This window comes from Sorex araneus, chromosome 2 (assembly GCF_027595985.1).
Source record: "Sorex araneus isolate mSorAra2 chromosome 2, mSorAra2.pri, whole genome shotgun sequence".
Taxonomy (NCBI): domain Eukaryota; kingdom Metazoa; phylum Chordata; class Mammalia; order Eulipotyphla; family Soricidae; genus Sorex; species Sorex araneus.
The window spans coordinates 189,458,316-189,474,871 of NC_073303.1; positions in this window are offsets into that span (position 1 = coordinate 189,458,316).

Here is a 16,556-nt window from a genome sequence, read left to right on the forward strand (position 1 = left end):
ACTAAGATTTTCTCTCTCGATCAACATGATGCTTCATCTCGTTCTCTTTAATAAACTACCTCTTGATCCTGATCCAATGTTTGTGCCCATTGTTCAGCATGAGGAAATGCCATAACTCACATCACAGTTTGTACAAAGTAGCTACAGAAATTATTTTCTCTAAACAGTAAGTGCTTGGAATTTCTTGAACTTCTCCATTATTCTTACTGCATGAGGCCTTATCGTTCTTTACCAAATAGCACATTCCTCTAGTACATAGCTTCTAGATAGAAGATGGGTACATCTCTGGAAATGAAGAAGAAAGAAGATTCAAGAGTCTAGTCATAATTGGCTTCCTTTCAGTGATCTTACAATAAATTAAATAACGTAAGATATTCAGAGCATAGAATCAAAAAGATCTTATCAGGAGGGATTAAATCATAAAGGGTACTGATTATTAAAAATAGGGATGCTGTTGTATTCATTTATGCACTTGAATTAAACCATTTTACTTTTTATTACTTCTCATTTGCTTGTTTGGTTTCTCTTTTTTTTTTGCAGAATAACTAAGCTATCTATTTATTCATTAATGAAGACACTTTTTCGTTTCCTGAGGCTATATCTTTTTCTCACTTCATCCAAAAATGTCCAGAATTTCTGATTATAGTGTCATCACAGATTATTCTCTCAATTGTATTTTACTAAAATTTGTCATCTTATTTTTCTAAAACAAAAATGTATGGTCAGATGTAAGTACAAACATGGGAAACCTAGATATCCAGTATAAATCAGCAACCAAAAGGTAAGGGGTGAGGTAACATAACTCCTATTATCCCCCTTTAAAAAAATAAAACAGGGTGGTCTAAAATATAATGATCCAGTTTCAGGTCCCATTTTTCCTATCTGACTAAACTGACAATCATGGGCATGCCAAAAAACAACTAATCCTCTCTGTCTACAAGGGCAAGCTAAGAGATAAAAGTATGCCTGAGCTTGGAAGCTGATTTCCTGTTGTGGGGTAAAAGGCCACTGGGCTAGAGAAGAGACCACTAAGTAAATGATGGTTGGAGGGCTTGCTCAGGATGGTAGACGTGTGCTGAAAGTAGACTATGGAGCAAACATGATGGCTGCTTTGTGCCTGTATTGCAAACCATAACACCCAAAAGGAGAGAGAGTAAGAAGGAATGTGCCTGCCACAGAGGTAGGGGGTGGGTAGGGGTGGGGGTGGCGGGTGATACTGGAATCATTGGTGATGGCGAATGGGCATGGGTGGACGTATGGGTGCTGGAACATTGTATGACCAAAACATAATCATGCAAGCTTGTGTGTACCTGTATCTCATGATGATTCATTAAAATAAAAAATAAATAAAATTTTAAGAAAAAGGAAGCAAGGGGAAAAAATATGCCTGGGGAAGAGTCAATGTGAGCAATGACAGAGACAACACTTCTATTTTTCGGGAGTCTGGATGGCAGCACTTTGCTAGAGCAAGAATATAAGAGAGTAGAAATAAAAGAAGCAGTAGTTTTGAGAGTTCTTGCACTTTTGATGTCATTGAAGGACATAGACAATAATCAAAGGGTTATTGAGTTAACTCTTGTTCAGTTAATCCTACTGAATAACATGGAAAATCCTAATTTTGATAATATCTCTGAAGGAGAAAAATGTGTTAAGAATAAGTGGGGGAGGAATGTGGCTCTGCCTAATCTTATTGCCAGAAGCTGTGTGATTGGAAAGGATGCTAAGACCAATGAGCTGTATGGATAAATGAGGAGAAAGATATGATATGAATAGGATGGATAAATAGTCAATGTCCAGAATGGTAACCTTCTCTTAGACTTCTCTCAAGCAAGAATTTTTAACTTTGTCCCAAAAATCTCAGGAACTATTTCTAGAAGAGCAATGATATCAAAAAAAAATTTTTAAATATCAGTCTGGCTACATACTAAACAAGAAATTAGAAGGGGTTCAGGGATTCAGTGAACAAATCAGATGACCCAGCCAAGAAATTATGGCAGCCTTGGAATAAATGGAGCAAAACCGATGCATCTTGATGTTGAGCTGGATTTGGAGAGTAAGAAGATAAATGGGAATAAGCACTCTGATTTAGGGACATACAAGTTGGAAAAATTAAAAATAAATGAGGTATACCTGATGTCGGGCGGAGAAGTTTATATTTGAGGCAAGTGAAGTCGTTTGGGGTTGTGTTCAGTGTGGATTACCTCTAAGACGTACAAGTTGATCATTGAAGGGATATTGGATTTTTCAGACAAAAATTTAATGTTAAAAGCCTAAAACACAGATTTGTGATCACATTGCATATCTGCAATAACTATGGCTTTGCATGAGTGTATTGGGGAGGTTCTAGGAGGAAAGCATAGAACATGGACGATCAAAAGGCTGGAGAAAGAGTACGGCCTGTGGGCACCCAGAGCCCCACCAGGAGTGATCCCTGAGTGCAGAGCCAGGAGTCAGGCCTGGTCAGCACAAGGTTTGGCTGATCAACAAAATGAATAAGAATTAAAAAAGAAAAAAAAGACATGAGTAAAGTATTGAGTATGACTCCAAAGAGGACTTATTGTATGAAGAAATCAGAGCTGAGTACCAAAGAAGGAAGAAGAAACACTGTGAGCATCATGCTTAAGCTCCAATATTTCATGATGACACTCGAAACATGGCTGAGTGCTACTGAAATAGGTAAAATCACACCAAGCCTAGACAAAGCATTGACCAAATGCTGCAAAAGAAGAACTCAATGCCAGTTAACTCAACTCTGAGTCTCAGAATAATTAAGCAGAAAAGGCTGGTGATTTTCTGTGATAAAACAGGGTGTGAAGCCCAAAGATTAGAGTTGGATTTCTCCACACCAGAATTTTTTTTTCCTTTTCAGTGGATCTCTGGCAATCTGTGAAGCACCTCAGGTTTCTAGAATGTGCTCTGAGATTCCTCCTCTCCAGCAGTGTTTTAAATGTTTCTGGATGCAATCATTTCATCTTAATGGCAACGCCACAAGAATGCTGATCACCGACTCCCATTTTTCAGATAAGAAAAATCAGGTACACAAAGGTCAGGGGTCTTGCTTTAATTTTTTTCAGCTTTTTGGGTCCCAGCTAGTGATGCTCCAGGGGTTACTCCTGGATCTGGACTCAGGAATCACTCCTGGTGGTGCTCTGGGGACCATATGGGATGCCGGGGATTGAACCCAGGTTGGCCGCGTGCAAGACAAATGCCCTACCCACTGTACTATTGCTCCAGCCCCAGGGTTCTTGCTTTAGGCCTCCTAACTAGTGCAGTAGCATCCAACTGTTTTAGCTCCAGGTCTTCAGCTTTCATCATTTCACCATTTCTACAGTCATTCTCACTAAACTCATGCATGCAGATATTAAAGACTTTCTTCCATGCTCCCATAGTACCTTGTGTATTGTGTGTCTTTAATAAACTGCTGTTTCCACAATGCCTTCAGTTGAATAGGAACGTAATATGTGACAAATGGGAGGCATGCACAGTTAAAAAATTTCTAACATCCACTTTCTTTTGGGGGAAGAGGGGAACAGGTGGGAGTTTGGGAGGATGGGAAGTCTGATGAGAGGTGGAGGTTCAACCACACCCAGCAGTGCTTGGAGGATAATCCAGGCACTGTGCTCGAGTGACCCCTGTTGGAACTTGGAACATTATAATACTGGACTTCACTTCTTGTACTAGCTCTTCTATCCTCCTAATTTTTTTAATGTTAGAAATAGGTGGGAAAAAATTAATAATACGTATGAGGCCCCTCTCTCCTTTTCCTCAAAACTTTCAAGTAAAATCTGGTATACTTCAAAAAAATCAATAATGCCGTCTTCCTCAAAGATATGTCATTACTATTATTGTTCTATTATCTGCATAGCTTTTTTCTGATATTATTATCATTATTATTTTGTGTGTCTGTGCCACTCCCAGCTGTGCTCAGGGACTTACTCTCTGATCAAACCTAGGTCAGCTGCAAGACAAGTGACTTCCTTACCTACTGAACTAACTCTCTCTAGCCACTCGTTTACATTTATTGATTTGTTATTGTTGTTGTTGTTATTTTGGCGACACATTTGGCTCTGCTCAGGGCTTATTCCTTGATCTATGCATAGGATCACTCCGGGCAGAATTCAGGGGGCCCTGTGAGGTATTGGAGTTGGAACATGGGTTGGCTGCATGCAAGGCAAACAATGTCCCTATATTATCACTCTAACCCTAGTTTCCATTATTTTAAATTAAAAAAAATTTTTTTTCCACATCCATGCTTACGGATTACTCCTGCTCTGTGCTCAGGGATCACTCCTTGTCGGCTGGGTGAGGGCAGGGGACCATATGGGGTGCTAGGGAATCAAACCTGGGTCTGCCCTGCTCAAGGCAAATGCCATACCCACTCTACTCTCTCTCCGGAATCTCTCAATGTCATTTTTTTTTAAAAAGAAATTTTGTTTTAGAGTTTTGGATCCTGCAGTGCTCGGGAGCTGCTCTTTGCAGAGTTTGGGGGTGGGCCAGAACATGTGGTTTCAGGGCCTCCTGAAAGCAAAGCATAATCCCAGTCCGGGCTGGAGCCAATGGAATGACAGTGATACAGTGATGTCACACTGTCGTCAGCACTGTCGTCCTGTTGTTCATTGATTTGCTCAAGTGGGCACCAGTAACATGTCCATTGTGAGACTTTTTGTTACTGCTTTTGGCATATCGAATATGCCACGGGGTGACTTGCCAGGCTCTGCTGTGTGGGCAGGATACTCTTGGTAATTGCTGGGCTTCTGAGAGGGATAGAGGAATTGAACTCAGATTGGCTGCATGCAAGGCAAATGACCTACCCGCTGTGCTATCACTCCAACCCATATAGTGATGTATAAGGCCCAATTGTTATAGTTAATTTTATGTATCAAGATGAAGAGGCTAAGGTTCTCAGTTGTTCAATCAAACAGTCTAAACATTGCCATGAAAATATTTTTTTAATTGAAAATACCTAAGTCAGTAGGTTGTTTTAGGAAAACAAAGTATTTGCCATAATATGGAAAGGCCTTATCCTCTCACTTGAAGGGCTTCGGAGTCAGGATTGAATCTTCCAGAAGAATCAGTTGACCTCAAGACTAAAATGTAGAAACCATGCCTACATGAATTTCTCTGGGTTTCCATGACAATGTTGTGGTGAAATTCATCACAGTAATAGAATTTTTTCTAATATTTATGAGGACTGGAAGTTCAAGGCCAGAGAATCATAGTTTGGTTTCTCCTGAGATCTTTTTGTACTTCCAGAAGATCTCCTTCTCACTGTATTTTTATTCACATTGTCCTTTCATCAAAATATGAATTGTGGGCAGGGGAAACATTCCAGACCAATATGAGTGTCTAGCATTGTGCGTTGACAAAAGAAGAGGAGGGCAGCGGGGCTCTATCTCTCCAGCTGCCCCTGTTCGGTAGTCTCACGCTGTTTCCCCCCACCCCAGGGAGGCTGATGAAGATGGGCAGGCGAAGGAAGGAACGAGTGCCAGGCTGGTAGGTATCAGTTGCAGTTTATTCCAATCTCCGTTCCCATTCTGCTTCTCTCTCACGTGCGCACTTCTGTGTCCTCCCTCGCTTCTGTCTCTTCCCCCTTACTTCTCCTATAGTCTTAGTTTATATAGCAATCACATAGGGTGGTAACACAAAGGTGGGTCTGAACATTAACCAATCAACAAAGAGAGGTAAGACCATTTCTCGAGGAGATTAACAAAATCTCATCTAAGGAGATTACTAGGAGATCCATTCAAGGGTAGGATCCAAACAAGGGTGTGTCGCTTTCTCCTTTCCTCAGCTAGTCATCCACTTACATAGTTGTAGTAAATATACTTCTAATATTTCTAGCAATGTCATTCTGTATGAGCACAATAAGAGATATGAACTTTGGTTCTTCCTGAGGACATCTTACTATACATTCCAGACCACAGTCCTCAGGCCAGATTAATCTTCCTAACCCCAGCAGGGTTCTAATCTCATCTTTACCTTTGGATCATGAAAGCATTTGTCCATTATCATGTCCTCAACTTATAGTTGAGTATTGTAGCGCTTTGACCTGGCCCATTTCGATGCCAGGGTAGCTCACAGCTTGCCTTGGGTCCATTCTGTCCCTTGCCGGGACCCTGCTTTTGGGGTGCTAGGAACTAAGGGCAACTGAGTCAAGAAAGCAGATGCCCAGGAGTAAATATTATTGGAGTTAATTGGCTCTCAAGTTACAAAGCATAATATTAACTGTCTTCCTGTGTCCATACAGAAACTACATTGCTTTAAGGTAAACTATGCAAAAGACACTAACTTACAATACAAATTTAGAGTCCTTAGAAGAATCTGATCTTACAAGATAACAGAATCTGATTAGGGAAATGGTGATTAACTGATTGGGAAGGTGCATGAAGAAAAGAGTTTACAGATAAACAAAGGAATGAAGTGTCTCCAGAGCTCTTAAACCTAAACTCCTAGTGCAAGGGAGGAAGAACAAACCAATGTTATCCTGTACATAGCATGTCTGGTCTGTTTTATAGATTGTGGATTAAAGACTGCAACTCAAGACAGACATCAACACTTATTCAAATCTCTAGTCTTTTCTGCCTGCTCTATGGATCAGACTGATCCACCATTATAATCACAGGTCAGTTTCTTAAAATTAAAGCCCATCACTCTCCAGTCTCTCTACATCTCCATTTCTTTCCATTATTTCAGAGGCAGGGAGACTCTGATATGGCAAACTCTTCATTTATTCTGCTTCTCTGGAGAAACCTAATCTACCCATTTATCAAAAAATGTTAGCATTTCTACGTGCAATAAATGTAGGAACTATTGAGATACTTTTACATGACTGTGTGCTGAAATATGAAATATGAAATTTGAAATTTGAAATATGATTCACATTTTGTGTTTCTAGCATAACAGAATTGGGTCTGACCACATTTATTTTTTTTTAATTTTATTGAATCACTGTGAGATAGTTACAAGTTTTCATATTTGGGTTACAATCTCACAATGATCAAACACCCATCCCTCCACCAGTGCACATTCCCCACCACCAGTATCCTGGGTATGCCCCCCCTTTTCCACCCTCCCCCTGCCTCTATGGCAGACAATATTCCCCATACTCCCTCTCTACTTTTGGGTATTATGGCTTGCAACGCAGACACTGAGAGGTCATCATGTTTGGTCCATTATCTACTTTTAGCATGCATCTCCCATCCCAACTGGTTCTTCCAGCCATCATTTTCTTAGTGATCCCTTCTCTATTCCATCTGCCTCCTCCCCTCCACTCATAAAGCAGTCTTCCAGCTATGGGGCAATCCCCCTGGCCCTTGTATCTACTGTCCTTAGGTGAGGTCTGACCACATTTCAAGTGCTCAAGAGCACATAGCTAGTGATTATTAAGTCAGTCTGTGTATTTTGAACAAAGCATCAATGTGAAGTATAATAGTGCCTATACTCTACCACTGAGAATTAGTTAATGCTCGGTAGAATTTCTAGTCTCTATACTAGAAGACATCTCTGAGCCTTTTCCTATGTAAATAAGGGATAAAAGTCCCCAGCTTGGAGAGAACAAATTAGACTCATTGTAAAACTCCCAGCAAAGCAGATGGAAAAGTGTTGATGCTTAATAAACATGAAACATGATCCTCTTCCTCTTGACTTTTTATTTCTTATCTTTTATTTTTTTAAGGAAAGTATCTGTATTTGTTTTGTCTATGTTTTTTAGTCTGGCACATTGGTAATAGTCAAATACTTAGGGATTCAGACAATGGCCCTATGATACTGTAGAGAAGTCTATCCACTTGTTGATTTATATTTTCCTTTAATAAATCATTCTAGCAAACACTTTGCAGAGCTTACAAGTTTTTAAGCTGTTGACACTGTAGTGGGTGGTCCAATGGAGAGATGAGTCAGGCTTGAGTTTGGAAATATGAGGAAAGAAACTGAAGCTAAAGGAAATGCGGGTTCACAAATAAAACCAACCAGGCATGATATAACACAGACACAAGAGTGCACTGGACTTTTAAGTTCATTATTGTTACAATTTTCCATTACTAAGAGTAAATTTGACAGGTGTTAATGAGAGATGTACCCTCACTAAAACACACACACACATACACAAACACATACACACACACATTCTCATAGAGTCACAGAAAATTTAGCTCACATGAAAATATTTTCCCCTGCCAGTGAATTAAAGATCTAATTTATTTGCAGATGCAAATTGTCAGGTATGCCAAATTGCTAAAATACATAATGTATTATGACCATGCTTCTCCATAGAAACCGAATCAAGAGGATGCATACACAGAAAGAAAGGTACTCATTTTAGGAAATGCACTCACGTAATTATGTAGCATGAGCAGTTCCAAGCTCTTCACTCTAAAGTTTATGATACGGGAGAGTATAGCAATAGTGCCACTCTAAATTCTTACAGTATTGAGCCCTCTATGTTTCAATTACAGTCTGAAAGCAAAAAACAAAAATTTAAACTGAAAGGCAGCTAGACAGAAGATATCTAGTGTGTGGAAGGATGAGTATTTTTTTTTACATTCAATCCCTGTGTTAATTAGACAGGTCCCACCAATTTTAGGGAAAGTCAATAATAACTAATGCTTAACCAATAATAATAACCAATAAAAACAATTTCTCTGTCATTGTGTACATCAGAGATTCTTTCTTCTTTCACATAACATATACACTGGCTCTTTTTCTCCTTATTTCATTGTTTTTATTGAACAGGTTACAAGTGAAATCTTAACTCCACATTTTGTTCTTAATTTTTTTAAATTTTATAAAAGAACCATTTAATGTCCATAGAAATCCTGTTTAATCATCTTTAGGTAGCTATTACAAAAAAAGTAGTAGCTTAAAGCAAATGCCATGTTATTACTACGACTACTACTCTTGAACCATTTCCAAGGTTATTTTCAGCCCAGATTGTTTGTAAAACTGACATGAGGATTTTATAAAAATTTAAATGATGTTTTGGACTCTCACAATTTTGAAAGTTAGTTTTATATGTTCTACAAAATATATGTGCTTCCCTCTTGACATTTTTAGTCCTGGTACAATCACATCTCTCCTGTGTTTTGAACACTTAGAAATTCAAATTGTGCCTGGCTACTGGTTAACTAGACAATAATAAACCTTAAAATGTTAGCTAAGAGCAGGATGGCAGCCTAACTTGGATTAGACTTACTTTAACACCTTAAGCTATATCAGTGGGATATATATATATACATATATATATAATCAAAGCAATCTATGTAGAAAAAAATTGGTTTGGGGCTGGAAGAAGAGATTTTAAAGTAAGGAATAGTTCATTTATAGGAAAACACATAAAGAAAACACATAGAAATAGTTTTTGGACAGGAATTGCCATTTGGTGACATTCAGTCCAGGAAAATAAATATATACTTATAGAAAGGTTTTTTAAAAACCATAATGATTTTTATAAAGGGTTTAAAATTTTTAGCAAAATTCCTTTTTTATAAAGACTACCAAATGAAAAATTGCAAGATTGTGAGACACCTAATCTTAGATCTCATATCTCATGATATTCAGCATTACTACTTTAAGGAACTCATAACAAAAATTCACTGGATTTCTGTTAAATCATGGTAACTTGAACTCTGAAACCTCAAGAGAATTTTTTTAATTGTGGTTTTCCACAGAAAACCATGAAGTTCAAGAATTTGCTTTTAACCTCCTGTGACTATTAATTCAACAAAAATTTGTTCGACACTGTGGTGCCCCAAGAACTAACAGAAGTTCAGTGTATGGGGGCTGGAGAGATCGCGCAGCGGGTAGGGCATTTGCCTTGCACGCGGCCGACCCGGGTTCAAATCCCAGCATCCCATATGGTCCCCTGAGCACGGCCAGGGGTGGTTCCTGAGTGCAGAGCCAGGAATAACCCCTGTGCATCGCCAGGTGTGACCCAAAAAAGCAAAAAAAAAAAAAAAAAAAAGTTCAGTGTATGAACCATTAAGCAGGTGTGAACTCTGCCCTAAGGAAACTTGACGTATCATTAAAGTGTCATCTCAAACCTGGCAAGAGAGTGGAACTTTCTAGATTGTTCTTTCTTTCTTTGCTTTCTTTGTTTTCCTTCCTTCCTTCCTTCCTTCCTTCCTTTCTCTCTTTCTTTCTTTCTTTCTCTCTTTCTTTCTTTTTCTTTCTTTCGTCCTTCCTTTCTTTCTCCCTTTCTTTCTTTCTTTCTTCCTTTCTTCCATCTTTCCTCCCTCCTATTCTACCTTTTATCATCTTTCTAGCTTTCTAGTCTTTATTTCTAGAAAGAATTAGCTACCTATTATCTTCTTTCAACCATAGTGTGAAGGTTAAGAAAACAAATTCTAGAACTAGAAATCTAGAGCTCAAAACTCAGTTCCATAAATTTATAAAAATGAGAGAGAATGGGGTAGAGGAAGAGACAAAGAGATAAAGAGAGAGAGAGGAGAGTGAGGGAGGATAAAGGAGAGAGAGGAGAGGGATTCCAGAAGGACTCATAGGACAGAAAGTGACATTGGTAACTTTTTAAGCACCAGAACCTCTCTGTAAGAGCATTTTCTGCTCAACTACTTTGTTCTTTCATGAAGAAATGATTTTCACAATATTCTCAAAGAATATTCCTTAACTTCCTGTGAATTGCTCCATTCAACCCATTTCTATCTCTCCGGTGAGCTGTGGCCAATGAATCAGTTTCATTTTCATTTTTTCAAAATGATAGTATAAAAAAACAGAAGTGAAAGTATGAATCATAATATAATCAAAAGTTCAGAGTGAGATATCCATTTATAATTTGGAAAGCCACAGGGTATTTCCAAACTGATGTCATTCATAGAAAGAATGCCATGTGTTGTGGAAGAACAAGAAAAATTACCTAGCCCAACTGGGGGATTTAGAACACATGTGGGATATTCCCATCTAATTTTTTTATGTTTTGAAAATTTTTATTACAAAAACTGATCCTTATTACAAATACTTAAATTGATACCTCTCGTAGAAATAACACACACTGGATTTCTAGGTTATTCTTTTAATCTTGGTGTCTGAGTTGATTGATTTACACTGATATGCAGAATACCCAGAATGCAGAATAATATTATATGTGCTTCACAGAACTCATGGTTTTCTTTATTTCTTTTAAAAGCTTTGCAAATACTAAAATTACCACAAAGTGTGATGCAGTTGTTTTACTTTATAAAAAAATAGGTTTTATAGGAAGATTTCATTTCTGCCCAAATTGCTAGTATTTTTTTTTACTTTATCCTTTTGGGAGAGAGCAATATATCTTTTTTCCAGCTATTAAAACAAAATTTTCCCTTGATGCCATTATGCTCAGTTTTCAAGAACTTAGAGAAATTTATTGAAAATGTTAAATTAATTGCTAACATTACAAAGAAGAAATACTATCTGTATCATCCAGAAAATACATTCCTCCATGTTCTTTGCATTTGTTAAAAAAAATCCCTTGGTTTCAGTTCTGCCCTATTTGCTGCTGAGTTTGCTTGTTAACTGTTTTTACCCTGATCTGGGATTCAGGATCACTGTTGTAAAACCAAAGGTAAAATGCATCCTGTTTTTGGGAGGGAAAGTGTTGAGCAACACCCTGTAGTGCTCAGGGCTTACTCCAGGCTCTTTGCTCAAGGACCATATCTGAAGCTTTCCAGAAACACTCCAGAGCTCTGGGACCATAAACAGTACCAAGGACTGAACCAGGGTTAACTGCATGCTAAGCAACCTCTTACCCTGCACATCTCTTCAGTCCCAAGTTACATCCTTTTTTGGTTTGTAAGTGCTCCTAGTTAACCCCATGAGGCAATGTCCCTAGCATAAGGAAGTAAACAAAGATCACCCCACTTTAAATCTAAGTGACACCACTCATCTGCCTTTGGTGTCTGAGGCTTATCTATGAGCACAGTGGTTTGCCCACCAGGACCTGTCCCTGGAAACTACTTTGAACTGCTTTGCTTCATAGGACCTCTAGTGAGGGCTGCAGGTGATTTTGTCAATAAGATGGTTTGGTGCCAAGTAATTGAGGAACAAATTTTAAAATGTAAAAAAATAGCTACTCCTTCATCTGGCATACATAAATGGAAAGTCTACATGGATTAAAAACTGAAAGACTAGAAGCAACCTTAAAATTTATAAATAAATACCTATACCAAAACACTGAAGCTAGAGAAAAGTTCTTAGATATATAAATGTTCATGATTTATATCTAGCAAAGGTCCTACTCTGGTGAGGATATTTGTAGGATAACATGGGGTTTGTCCTTTCAGCCTTGCCGCAGTGAATGTAATTAAATTTAATTTACCTTAAAGCAATGTCGTTTCTGTATGGACACAGGAAGACAGTTAATATTATGCTCTGTAAATTGGGAGCCGATTGACTCCAATAATATTTACTTCTGGACATCTGCTTTCGCAACTCAGTTGCCCTTAGTTCCTAGCTTCCTAGCACCCCAAAAGCAGGGTCCCGACAAGGAACAGAATGGACCCAGGGCAAGCTGTGAGCTACCCTACATCAAAGTGGGCTGGGCCAAAATGCCACAGTACTCAACTATAAGTTGAGGACATGGTCATAGACAAATGCTGTCATGATTCAAAAGTAACGATGAGACTAGGACCCTGCTGGGGTTAGGAAGACTAACCTGGCCTGAGGACTGTGGTCTGGAATATATAGTGAAATGTCCTCAGGAAGAACCAAACTTTAAGTTTGACACATCTCTTACTGTGCTCATACAGAATGACATTGGTAGAAATATTTGAAGTAGATTTACCACAACTATTTAAGTGGATTACTAGCTGAGGAAGGAAGAAAGGGACACACTCTGATACACCCTTGTTTGGACCCCACCCTTGAGCGGATCTCCTAGTATACTGGAGTAATCTCCTTAGATGAAATTTTTGTTAATTTCCTGGAGGAGTGGTCTTACCCCTCTGTTGATTTGTTAATGTCCACCCACTTTTGTGTCACAGTCCTATGTGATTGCTATATAAACTAAGACTGTAGGGGAAGAGACGGAGACAGCAGAGACAGAAGAAGAGGCAGCAGAACACAGACAGAAGAAGACCAGCAAGGAGAAGACACAGAAGCAAGAGAGAAGACACAGAAGCAGAGACAGAGAGAGGTCGGAAGAGACCAGAGGAGAGACTACAGAGACAGAGGAAGAGAGCACAGTGGCACACACAGAAGCAGAGCACAAGGAGGAGCCATCCCGATACACAGCGGCTTGAGAGCACCAAACTCGAGCAGCGCATTAGAGAGAGAACCACCCCGAGAGCCCGCAAACAACAGAACACAGCACATCAATCACATCACCCCCTCCCGCGCTCATGTCTTTGTAATTTTTTACAGATATTGACAGCGGAAGAAGTGACATGGATATGGGATCAGGGATATGGGAAATCTCTGTAACTTCTATTCAGTGCTGCTATGGAACTGAAGTTGATCTAAAAAACAAAGTCCCCTAAGAAAAACACAAAAAAGACCCTTGCAGTGAGACATATTTAGCAGTGTAAAACTGTACTCTCTAAATTGTATAAGTTTTACAAACCAATGCTAAATCAATAAAATTTAAAGTATTTAAAGAAAATTAAACAAACACAAAAAAGTCTAAACCACCAAGTCACTGTCATCCCGTTATGCTCATCGATTTGTTCAAGCGGGCACCAGTAATGTCTCTCATTGTGAGACTTGTTGTTACTGTTTTGGGCATATCCAATACACCACGGGTAGCTTGCCAGGCTCTGCTGTGTGGGCGCAATACTCTCGGTAGCTTGCCAGGCTCTCCAAGAGGGGTGGAGGAATCGAACACAGGTCGGCCACATGAAAGGTGAACGCCCTACCACTGTGCTATCGCTCCAGCCCAAACCACTAAGTACAAATTAAAATAACATTTTACACTTTTGTGTATAAAAACCCATGAAAGTTAAACACAAAGAAAGTAGGTACATGGCAACTGAAAAAAAAGAGCATACAAAAATTTACTGTAAAAAAAAAAAAAGACAACAAGCTCACTAAAGAAATAAATACAGACTAGTCAAAGGTCTTGGGCATTTGGTGGTAGTGGAGTGTACTAACTTTGTACATCAAGTTAAAGTACAAACGTTAACTTTGTACATCATTACCATAAACCATATGTCACCATGTAACATAAACTATAATAATAAATGAATAAGTAAAAAACAAAAGAACAATAAGTATGGTCATGTACAATATTATCTGTTTTTTAAAAAGAAATGAAAATAAACCTCAGTACATTGAGGAGAACTTCTGTGACTAATATTTGCATGAAGAAAATAGAAGCTGTAACTTGCTAATAATGGAAATATGCAAATTCAAACAAGATCACCTAGTATTCCAAAAAATGCAAAAGTCCAACAATGACAAGTAATTGTGAGGAAGTTAAAAAAAAAGAAATTTAAAATTCTCGATGTTATTCACTGATAGTTAATAATGATGGAAATTCACAATTTTTTATTGATTTTGTTAAAACCATATTTTTTGACCAATTTATTTAGTGACTTCGGGTTTACGTAACACCTTGCAAAGAGTATGCAGTCTTGAAGCAAAGGTACCACTGATGAGTTACAAAGGCTAAGAAACTGCAACAAGTTTCAGGCCTTTGAGGTCACACTATTAATACTGATCCGCTCTCTCAAGTAGATGCACTAAAAAAGCTTCAGTGTCTTCACCTGGAGGAATGGCCAAGGACGGAGTCCAGGAACAGTAGCCTCTTGCCAAGAACAAAATTGATCACCCTGATCTTGAAATTCCAGTCTCTAAACTATCAGAGGGCTAATTTCTGTTGTATTGTAATAGTCAGTTATCTTTTATTATAATGGCCCACGAAGACTTTAGATAGTAGGAAAACTTAATAAAAATTCTGAGCCTCTACTATTTTTAGTGACCAAAAAATGGGACTTTTTACTAAGTCATCTAGAATAAATTATAACACAATATTTGGCATGCATGAGTTTTAAAATCACCCAAAATATTGAGAAAAGTGTGTAATATGGAAAGAAGAAAATTAAAACGTGAAGAATAAAATACTCCTCACACAAAAAATGATTTCATTCCGTGTGAAAAATTCTATTTTGGATATCTTATTTGACAAAGGACTTGGATTATCTCTGATTAAATTTGGAACGCTTCAAATTATATACAGATGCCTATTCTTAGAGTTCAAATTACAGTATTTTAATATTAAATTGAAATAACATTGCATTATAACACTATAAGTTCTGGTGTACATGATTAAAAATAAACATGTATATATACCATATAATTTCATCATTGAAAATTCAAATCTATCCATATCATATGCTTAGCCCCTTTGTCTCAATTTATCTGCCTACTGCCCCATTTCCTTTTAGTTCACACTCAAATATTATCTTTAAGCTAAAGACCCAATGGATTTTCTAAATTTGAGAAAAATTTTAAGTATTCCTTTTGAAGCATAAGACCCCTCAGTCAGACAAATGTGGTTTTCATATATTTGATAATATGACATACTTTTATGTAAAGCTAATCATCTGAAGTTTGCCAGTCAAAGTTAGCATGATAAGAGTTTGCAGCTAGGTGGAAATGCCAACTGGTCCAGTCTTTTTGAAAAACAGTATAGACATTTCTCAAAAAAACTACGAATTTAGCTTCCATATAACCCAGCAATACTGCTCCTGGGAATATACCCTAGGGGACCAAAAACACAATGCAGCAAAGTCACCTGGATGGCTGTGTTCATTGCAGCACTATTCACAATAAATAGCTAGAGTCTGGAAACAACCCAAGTGTGTGAGATAGATGACTAAATAAACTATGGTGTAGCTACACAATTGAATGCCACACAGAAGTCAGGAAAACTGAAGTCATAAAAGCTGCTTATACATGGATGGACATGAAGAGTATCATGATGAGTGAAATGAGTCAGAGGGAGAAGACTGACAGAATTGTACTTATTTGCAAGATATTAAAAAAACGTAGTGGTTTTCTGCTGTTGTTGTTCTTTATATCATAATTCTACCAAAGACAGTAAAATGAGTCCTAGGAGGACTGGGCCAGGTTGGAACCCTGCCACAAGTTGGGGATGGGGGGAGTGTGGCTAAGACAGAGAAGGGACCACTATGACGTTGGAAATGATCACTCTGGACAAGAACTGAATAATGAAAGATAATATACATAATACCTTTCATTATGGTATTACAAACCACAATTCTTAGAAGCAAAAGAGAGAGAGAGAAATGTCTACACTAGAGATAAGTGTCAGGAGGGAAACTTGGGACATTGATGATGGAAAATGTGAAGGAATGGTGTTGGAACATTGCGTGACTAAAATCCAATCATGAACAGCTTTGTAACTGTGTATCTCACCATAGTTCAATTATTTTTTTAAAAAAAGAGTTTGCAGCTAAACCCTCACTATAAAGAATGGAAGGTTTTTTTATAAAGTAAAGGGACAAATGGATAAATCAGATGCCATTTGTATACATTTACTACTATTATGGTGCCAGAATAAACATTGCTTGGAGGTTTAGAAATCCAGACCTATTATTTCCTCACAGTTC